Here is an 11187-nt window from a genome sequence, read left to right as displayed (position 1 = left end):
TTAACATGTCTTTTAAGGAATTTATCTAAGCTTACAATTTCATCAGCCATGATGTCCAAAGCTTTAAGTGAAACCTTTCCCAACAGGTCCTTCATACAGTTGTAATTATGTTTCCCCTTCCGGGTCCCGTTGCTATACCCCAGTTGGCCCCTTATTTCTGCTTCTTGACTGATCAGGACAGAATCAACACATTGGAGGATTCTAGTAAATGTGCATTTCCCCCCCAATTCTTCCTTCAGTAAATGGTGCTCGGCCTCCCACTCTGTTTGTGGTGTGGTTTTGGTAGTTGAGGTGTTCATCGACCCAACAGGACACAAACTGCTCTGGTATGGGGACAACCAATTATCGGTCAGGTACTTGTAGACGCCTGGAAAACCCGCAAGTTTTTCCTTTAACTCCTTCTCATTTGACTTAAACTCGTCAAAAGTCCGAGACTGATAGACTTTTTTCCACCAAACGTTAAGCCTGTCAATGTTAACATCTTTCTTCATCCGCAATGCCGGTTCACAGTGCTTGATTATGTTTTGCATATATGGTACCTACACAGCAGTTGTTTCGCTTCCGGCATAACAACCTTCAAAGCTCTCATCAGGGCCAGCTCCCTGTCAGTAAGAACGACACGAACGACAAAGCCATCAGCAAGGGTGGACTTGAGACATTGTAAAACCCATTGATAATTTGCCTCCCGCTCGTTTACGATAAACGCATACGCTAAACTGAAGGTCTTCCCCGTTGAAGTCACGCCGACGATCTCAACTAGCGGCATGTTGTAGATGTTAGTTTTGTAGGTGGAGTCTATTTCAATAACCCAGGGAAATGCGCGCCATAGGGTCATTGATGTTGGATGAATGAAAAACAGGTTCTCCAAGCGTCCATTTTGTTATTTGTGGTGAACTGGTAAAAGTACCTTTTCTCTTGCAACAGTGAAAACATAACCTGCGATTAGTGACCAAGATATAGTAAATAAGTCAATTCCAACAACGTAGTACAATAGAATATTTAATGTTTGTACCTGCATTGGAGTACGCCCTGCTTGGCCCGACCTTCTTCTCGCTTTTAGGAAGTTGGTAATGTCTCCTTTCCGAGTCAAGTTTCCTGGAAATTCAAGTTTGAGGTTTACCAAGATCTGATGTGGGTACAAACCGCGATCCGATTGGGTCCCACAAATTCCTTTCTTCATCCGTCATCCGTCTGGCGTATGCATTCCCTTGCAGATTGGTAGTTAGATCATGATTGTGTCTCCAATCCTTGACAGTTAACCTCCAACCACCATCACGCCCAGGGCGGCCTATTAAAGTGAAGGGACAACCTATCTTACTGGACCGTTGGGGTGGGCCAATTAACCTTGCATCGCGCGCTCCACCATGGTGACATATAAGTGTCACTTTATCGACCACCTCTTTTGAATTTTTGTTCGTCCGCCGTATAACTAGAACATAACCCAAATCCATTGCTGTTCTTTGAGCCCACTCCGTTAATTCTTCAAAGGAACCGAATACCTCATCAGTTTCAAAGTCCCCAGCTTCGCATTCATATTCACCGTCTGCATCAGGTTGCTCAAACACATTATCCGGCACTTCAATACGTACATTTTCTGGGTCTGCCCAAATATCCTCCAAACTATCCATCTGAAACAATTCAAGTAAACATCAACCTCATTAACTATTAATGGTGTCCATACTATATATATATATATATATATATATATATATATAAACAAAACGCTTGAAAACGAAAGATACACAATACCAGCAACTACAAATACTGTTAAAGAAAGATACACAAAGTCTTGAAAAAATATATATCTATACTCAAGAAATTTTTTTCAGAAATTTACATTTGAAAATGAATGTGATTTAGTTGGTAATATATAGTATTCGAAAATGATGGGCTGCCATCATTTTATCCTATCGATGTATGGAAAGTATTGCTCGGTATGACACATAATCATTCCTAAGGTCGCAGACCAGTATGGTACTGCATGATGTTACTGGACGACGTTGAATGACAGTCATTTGGGCGATGGTACTGCATGATGTTACTGGACGACGTTGAATGACAGCAATTTGGGCGATGGTACTACATGATGTTATAGGACGACGTTGAATGACAGCCATTTGGGCGCTGAAAACCAAGCGCCACGTCACCGGTATTAGCGGCGACGCCGCTAATACCGGTGACGTGGCGCTTGGTTTTCAGCGCCCAAATGGCTGTCATTCAACGTCGTCAGGCTGGTCGGGGGTCCCACTATTAGCGGCGATGTCACAGCTAATACCCTGGTGGGGTTGACCGTTGACCTGGTGGTGTTACCCAATGCTTTAATATTATTATGGTCAGGAAAAACTTTAATCTATAGTGGACCTCTATCTACTTAGATAGTTAGATTGGAGGTGCTCGAATGAATTAATGCTCGATCCTCATTCTAGCATTAGTGACATTTCTTTAAAGTGTTAAAACAAAATGATGATTGTTTGTAATGAGGGTTAATATGCCCAAGAATTTGTGTTACCAAATGTCATAGAATGCAGAAAAAGTTTTGGACAAAACCAAAATTAACTAAATGTTGATGGACTAAAAAACTAAATGGAAAATAAATACGTAACAAAAGCTTAGGGAATAAAACTAAAAGAAACAAAACATAAGTTTAGATAGAAAACCTTAATCATTCATTGGAATGGTACACGCGCGTTGCAGCGGATACTACTACAGAGTAAAAATGAAGAAAAAAGAAAGATAGATATTAAGAGAGAGTTGCGTGTGAGTAAATTGCTACAAATGAAAAGAGGTGAGTTTTTTTAAGGAGGGTACTTTAAACATTTACCATGTAACTTTTAATATGAGGAACTTTCTTTTTATTATGTACAGTAATTTAGAAGTATAGATATTTGTTATGATAGAAAATAAACCGACGATAAGGTTGGAAAAAAAATGGTATCAGTATAGATTAATTTTTTTAAAAAAAGTTGGAAAATAAAATATAGTATGAAAAAGAAACTAATGTCGACAAAACTGGAAAGTAAATTACTATGACACAATGAGTAAGAGTTGTTATATTTTATATGTGGAACCGATTAATGTATTCAATTCAATTCAATATATATATATGTGGAACCGATTAATGTATTCAATTGCTAAATAGCCATCTAGTGCTTGCTTCTATTCAAGGGCCCATTTGACCCTTTAATCGTGTGGCTGTGACATGTTTTGTGGTCCCCAAAATGGTAAGTGAAGTACGTAGTGAAGGCAATTTTAAACCTTTCAATAAGTGGTTACTTTCTTTTAATTCCACTTTTTTTTTTTTCCTTTTTAACAATAAATTTAGCTGAGCGAAATACCTTCTTATATATGCATCTAACTTCAAGGTTAGAGAATTCGTGACTTGGGATTGAATCGGCGAGGGAGAGAGTCACGAGTTTTTAAAAACTCGGATTGAAATCGGGAAGAACCCGGATCAGGATTTTATATAGAAAAATTATAGTTTTTTGAAATTATATGAAATAAACTTCAAACTTAAAACATAAACTTTAGAAACTTTAATATAATATTTCAAAGTTCAAACTTCATTCATTGGAAACATAAACTTAAATCAATTTAGGTTTTTTTTAAAAAAAAAAAAATTCGACCAAAATTGACCCGAGTTTTGACCCGATCCTACCAATTTTTGACCGATCCGGCCGATTTTTGACCGATCCAGGCGAGTTTGACCGAGTTTTACAAGCGACCAAGTCGTTGACCGACTTTTCACCCGATTCTAACGAACTCTACCCGTTTAACCCCTGATTTGATTCCGAGTCCGAGTTTTCCCGGCCGAGTCTTCCGAGTTTTACAACAATGCCTAACTCCAATTACAAAAAAAATTCATAATGGAAAAACATGTCTTATTCCTGAGAGCATTTGTTCACATCAAAATTTTTACCCAAAATCTCTCAATTTCAAGCTCAAACATATACCAATCTATCTATTATGATTAGTTTTAATTCGATAGTTAACAAAGATATGGGTCACCAACCTTTAAGTCTTTTAACGTGTAGTGTGTTATTTACTTATTTCTGATATAAATATATTTGTTTTATATGAAAATATTTTTAACTAATAATTAATCTTGGAAAAATATCAAAACAAATCTTGTTTGAAAGCCCCTGGTGGACCTTTTTCTTTAATTTAATTTTTATTGAATACAACTTTTAAAAGAAATCGGCATGTGTTTTGTCGCAAAAGAATATTTAAGCTATTATGAGTAAAATATAAATTGCTAAAGCTAGTATGGCAACATACATATAAACTTTATATTTTATAATAAAAGTGGACCATAGATAAAAGAGAAAATAGTCTAGATAACCAAAAACCATCTTCAATATACGAAAATACCAAACTTTTTTCGAATTAACCAAAAATACCCATAAAATCGCAAGACCACAAGAAGGAGTTGCAGATCGCAAGCCTTGCTTGAGGATCGCAAGCACTGCTTGCGGATCGCAAGCACTGCTTGCGGATCGCAAGCAATCCTTGCGATTTGCATGTAAGACTTGCGATCCGCAAGCATTGCTTGTTTTGACTTTTTTTGACTTATGGATAAGATTTTTTGTGAGATTTTCTTGTACTTGTTTAGATAACAATCAGATTTTTATGTACTTTTTTTTACTTATGAATTTACCAACAACTTTTCACCATAAACAACACCATAAATTTTTTTTTTCTTTCAATTTGCAAAGTAAAAGGTATGTTTTTCTTAGCTAATAAGTATTTAGTTTTTAATATAGTTTTTATTTAGTAATGGAAACAACCAACGTTTGGATAGATTTGTGTTATGGAGGGTCTTGGGAAAACATCAACGGTAGTTTACAATATACAAACTCTATAATCGTTCAATAAAATTGCCCGTTAAAAAATTAACTTACAAAAAGTTAATTTTACATGTTGCAAAAAAGTTAAGTTTAGCTCTTGAAAGTGAGGTGAGTCTAACTTATTTGAAAAATGGTGAAGTTTACTTGATAAACGATAATGAAGATGTTGATCGATTCATGAGTTGTATTGGTGTTTGTGATGATATTGTTACATTGCGTGTTAAATCTATAATTAATGAAATTGGATCTGGAATGGGAAGTAATCAACTAAGTTCTTCAGCTCCCGTTTATGGCATTCACAATGCACAACTAAATAATTATCATCATCAAAATTTCATGGTTCCACAACAATTTAATCACCAACAAGTTTCTGATCATTTTCCTAGTCAACCCATTCAGATTGATGATCTTAAAGAGGATTCAGATTGGTTTTTTGGTATTAGTCAATATGATGATCTTAAAGAGGATTCAGATTATCATGATAGATACTATCAATTTCGGTCAATCAATGATATATAATAACATGTACATATAGATATTATCAATTTTGAGGGTGATAGATAAGAAGAAAGAAAGAATAGAAACATATCGGTCACTCAATGATTTGGGGTGGAGGAGAGCGATGGCGCACTTAGGTGGTGGTGGGGGCGGAATTCGGTGGTGATTGGCAGAGGTAGTGGACGACGGTGGTGATTTGGGGTGGAGGAGAATGGTTGGCGGACTAGGTAATGGAGGCTTGCGATTTGCGTATTAGGTTTAAAAACAACCGGGTTAGGATAACCAATGAAGGGGTCGGGTCATTCGCAAGATAATCTTGCGATCCGCAAGGAGTTCTTGCGATCCGCATCTCCTCCTTGCGGTCTTGCGATTTTGTGGGTATTTTTGATGAATTCAAAAAAAGTTGGGTATTTTGGTATATTTAAGAAGTTTTTTGGTTACATATCTAGGTTATTTTCTCTAGATAAAATGTTCGATTGTTAATTTTACAAAGTTAAATTCTTATACTGCATCTGTTTTTAAACATTTCAAAAAACCGTCCCTGTGATTTGGTAGTTTTGTTAGGTTTGTAGTTTTCATCCTCTATTAACTATTTGGCCAAAATCATTTTTTTTGCCAACCTCATCTTTGTGGTTTGTACTTCATCTCTACATCTGTTAAATACTACGTGCAAGTCAAATAAGTAGTATTTTCATAATTTCACTCTACTTTTCCCCCGCTTCTTATAAATAATCCATGTGGTTTTTTTATTTTTGCAATTTTAACCTCTGTTGTCTAACTTTTTTTAATTCAGACATTTCATCAAGTAAACTACTACATAATCTTTTGTTTATATACATATACAGTTATGAATTTTATGATATGTATAAACAACAACTCTTATTTGAAAAAGTTGAGTCATGGTTTGCTTTGCCGGATAAGCTGGCTTGTTAAAATCAAAAGTTATAATGAATAAATAGATTGATGTAGTACAAACAAAGTATCACAAATGAGTGGTCGGTAAAAGATATTTATGATAGTTTGTTCGATTTTTTTTAATAAGAAAATGTCGGTGTGACTTCAACTAGCAAGACCTTCAGCATAGCTTAAGCATTTGTTACTAATTTACGAGAGGTCAATTATCAATGAGCATTACAGCGTTTGAAGTCCACACTAGGTGAAGGGTTGTACGTGGGTGTCCTACTCATTGACATGGATTTGATCGTCAAGAAAGCATGTATGTCTGTTATGTCGGACGCAAAGCAACTGCTTTGTAGATTTTACATATGGACTAACATATGAAAATATGGTGAACCATCATTTTGCTGTTAAAGCAAATGGGACCTTTTCACCATTGGTAGAAGGTACTCATTTAATCACGCACACCTGCAGAGTACGTCAAAAATGAAAACAAAAATGTTAAAATCAAACCTGGGAATTTACAAAGTATGTGAATTACACATAAACCCTTTTATTCCCTTTAAACAAAATCTATTCACATGTGCTAATCCATGTTTAATTTTGTAGATGTTTATAAGTACATGTGGAAGGGGTGGCTGTCCCTGTACAAATAAATGTTTGTCTTATTGGGTCGATCAACATGTCAACTATTGTAACCACACGACGAACAGAGTTGGGGTCGAGCATTCACTGATGAAATCAGAGTTGCGGGCGAGATGTACATTCCACAGAAACATTGAATGTGTTAATTCTGTCTTGATCGGTCAATACACATAAATTAAGGGACATCTATCACATATATTTAAGAATACATCGTGAGAATCCAAAATATTAGAGGTCGTACTTGTTTGATCAAATAATCGCACTATGACTCAACCAGAGGTGTGAGTTGGGTTGTGGGTGTTTATTGGCGATTCCCTTACGGTCAGAGGGTCGGAGAGACCGCTTTACGCCTGTGATCGGTTGATCCTAAGTCGTTCGAGTTCGACTTAGGGTTTTGTGGGATGTGTTTGGGGTTTATTCGGAAGTCGAATAAACCGTGTGTTAGGGTTTTATGCGTGCGAATCATGAATATGCCGTAAGGCTTCCTCCACTATTTATATAGAGGGTTGATTTCTTAGAGGGGAGGGTAAGAGAATTAGAGTAAATCTCTCCCTCCTTTGTGAATATCTTATTTCCTTCTTGAGGAGATTTGTGGTAATCTTGTTACCTTAATTGTATCTGAGTATATCGGAGCTTAGATATGTTTAATAGATTAATCATGGAAAAGATCTTTTGTCCGATCTTTGTTGCGTATCTCCTCAGAGTTGGGTATTTGTTACCTTTGGAGCTCCGGGGTAATTATGTTGAGCGAAAGCAGAGCTCCGTTATGGCTTTACCATGCGAAGATGACTTCGTTCTCTGCTTCTGCTTCGGGTACGGAGCTAGAGCTCCGTATGGGTATATCATCAATACTAATTGTAAAATCTTATATACATGTTCTTTAAAGCTGCATTAACAACGAAAAATAACCTTTGATCCAAGTTGAAGACAAAGATTGAAAATGGAAAGCTAAGTAAGTGTGGAAGTAGCTTAGGCTTATAGTCGGTTTTGAAAACACTTGGGGTAGATTAAAATGTAACAAATGACTCAATATACATCCGCAATATGTAAAGAGTCAAGTTGGAACAGAGGATAAGAATCACAGGTATACAAAGTACATAATAGAGGATATCCCAGGTTCGTGGTTGCCGTTTTATGTGTTGTCCATTAATTTACTGGCACTCGCGTAGAAGGTATTGTGGTGACCAAAGGTACACAGATGTCATTATCACAAATTCGTTTTAACTGGGCCAACAAAAGATCAACACGTGACAACACGGAAAACTATCAGCGCTTGGTGTCTACATATGAATACCGCACTACATGAAACACTGGAAAAAAGGATTATCTGACGAGATAACAACTTTACACATTCTATTCCTTTACTATTAGTTTGGTTTTATGTAAAATATATCAGTTTGAGCGAGTTTTTTTCTCAAACTAGTGTAGTGAGAAAAACTTATTTACCAAATTAGTATAGTTTCAAAATTATATACCAAATTAGTATAATTTTAGGTCATAATCTTTAATGTTAACCATTAATTGCATTGTGTCCTTGAATCTCTTAACAAAAATTTTTCAAAAAAAAAATTCTACGGTTTTACTTTTTTAAAACGAGCATGGTACCCGCGCAATGCGGCAACAGTGGTGGGGAAGACGGTCTAGTGGTATCGGTGATGGTACTATTCGTGGTGGTGATGGTGTCAAGTGGTGTAGGCAGATGTAATTGTGATAGTGGAAAATTTTAGAAGATTAGGGTTTAAAGTGTTAATTATTAAAATAAAGGTTTAGAACGTAAATTAATTCATTAAGGGCTAAACATAAAAAGTCAATGGCAATTCTGGTAATTTAAAGATAGAATTACTCAAAATAAAAAGGGGGCTTTTTCTTTATAAGGGAATATAGATACTTAGTTTGAAATATAATCGGCTAATGATTACCTAACTAAAAAGTTACAATAATACTGTTATATTGATTAAGTAGGTATTAGTTTTTAATATATTATTTTGATTCAATACAAAAATAAAAAACAATAATACATTTTAATTTACACAAATTATCTATCTATCTACGTAGATATTTTATTTAAATAACATCTAATAAATAAAAAATCAAGTAAACATAAATTCATATATTTTATTTTGTGAATGTTTTTAAATATTTAATTTATTATATAAACAATTTTTATTATAAATAAAGAATATTGACGAACATTGACTCTGTTGTTATAAGCCTTTTCTTTGGAAGTACATCACGGTGTTGGATACATTAGTTTTGAAATAAACCTTTCTATTAGTAGAGTAAAAATTTTGAGTTGTTTTGATTTTAATTAGGGATGTCTATGACCCGATTTGGACGGTTTTAACTAAAATTTTAATCCAAACCAATATTAACAGTTTAATGTTTTTTTAAACCAAACTGTCCAGATCATTGTTTTAAACCAAACCAACCAAACCAATTTAAACCGGTTTTTCTTTTTTTAAAAAAAAAATAATAAGATCATGTGCTTATAGCTAGCATACTAAGGCATAATGATATTATATGCTTCATGTCACAATTATTGAGTATTAATATTTATACTAATAAATTTTAAGAACAATACCAGATACAATTAATATGATGGCATATATACTTAATAAAAAAATATAAAATTATGTTTATAACTACATATGTTAATCTAATGGTCCGATTTGGTTAAAATGGTTGATTTAAACTATAAAATCACAAACCAAACCGTAAGAACGGTTTATTAAAAAAAAAATTGTCTGTCTAAATTTTTGATGTGAACCCGACCGAGCTATACAATTGGTTTGGTTTAACTGGTTTTATTCGTTTCGACCAAACCATGGTCATTCCTAACTAATATATATATTATTAATTTCGATAAATTATTTTATTTTGTTTAATAAAGTGCAACTTCTGCATCACCACATGCTCCATTTACAGATCAATGTTAAAGGTTGACGTTCCCAAAGCTGTCACTCTTCCAAGCTAAACTCGGCCTTCTCAACACTCTCTTTTTGAATAGCAGTGGTGATTTGACTCAGCGGCATTGACTCTTCATCGTCTGGTAGAGATCGACCACATTATTATGGTTTAAAATATAGCTTACTATTTTTATTAAAAGAAAATTGACCTATACATATTAAATGAAACATATCCTATATATTTCGATTAAAATATGCTTTGTTTTTTTTTTTTTATATGATATTAACTATTATTCTATAAAATATGAGATAGATAATATTATTATTAGGATATATATTAGCTATTAATATATTGAATATATAATGTTAACTATTATTCTGTTTGATATATATTAGCTATTATTCTTAATTCTCCATATTATAATTATTGGGTAAAACGTGTAATTTTGTGATGGAAAAATCAAAAAGTGTAAATTAAATTTAAAGGGGATTTTTTGTATAATTATAAAAAGTATAAGTATTAATATTGTCATTTAATAAAAATGAAATAATTAAATTTGATCTAATGGTTCTAAATCAAAGATTGAATCTATCCAAAGGTTCTTATTTGTTTAGGAATGAATTTAGCATCTTGTTATATATATATTGGTAGATTGGTAGATTTTTATTTAAATGGAATAGAAATACTATATGGATAACATCTAATTATTTTTAAAAACTTTTAATTCTTTTTAAGTAGTAATGAATGTTACTGTTTTCTTTTATCCCCTTTGTTTATGTGCCCTCTGCCCATCTTCATTTTCACCAAATTACGACTTTTTGGTGTGTGGGTTTTAATCGACGGTAAAACAATTGCTACTAATTTTTTTTTTTTTGAAAGATGAATTTCGTTTGAGAATTTCGTGTCGTGATTCGATAGCGGGAGGTCTAATATACGTTGTTTTAACCGGGTCCGCGTTAGAGAGCCCTCTCGAAATAGAAATGCCTATTTCAAATACCCGATGGGGGGAAACCCCCCTACTAATCCGCCCGAAGGCACGACGATCAATAGGGGTAAACACTGTCTCCTCAGACTTGAACCTGGGTATACCCAAGTCAAGCCTTCATAGAAAGACTTTCTATGTAGTTCCCAAGTCTTGAACCCAAGACCTACTGCTTGTAAGACAACTGCTCAACTACTTGAGTTAACTAGGAAGTACAACAATTGCTACTAACTAATTGGGATAATATGATCCAATTATTTTATTGTCAAACTATTATACCATTTTATATTTAATAAATAATGTTTAGTTAGGTTTTAAACTTAAATTGGTAAATATTTTTTATAAATTTAATATTTAATTAGGTTTTATTAATTAGTTATTAACCCAAAATGATAAATATTTTTGAAATTATAC

Source organism: Erigeron canadensis, chromosome 4 (genome assembly GCF_010389155.1).
Source record: "Erigeron canadensis isolate Cc75 chromosome 4, C_canadensis_v1, whole genome shotgun sequence".
NCBI classification, from domain to species: Eukaryota; Viridiplantae; Streptophyta; class Magnoliopsida; order Asterales; family Asteraceae; genus Erigeron; species Erigeron canadensis.
The sequence above is the reverse complement of the archived record's forward strand: the minus strand, read 5'-3'. Positions refer to the sequence as shown.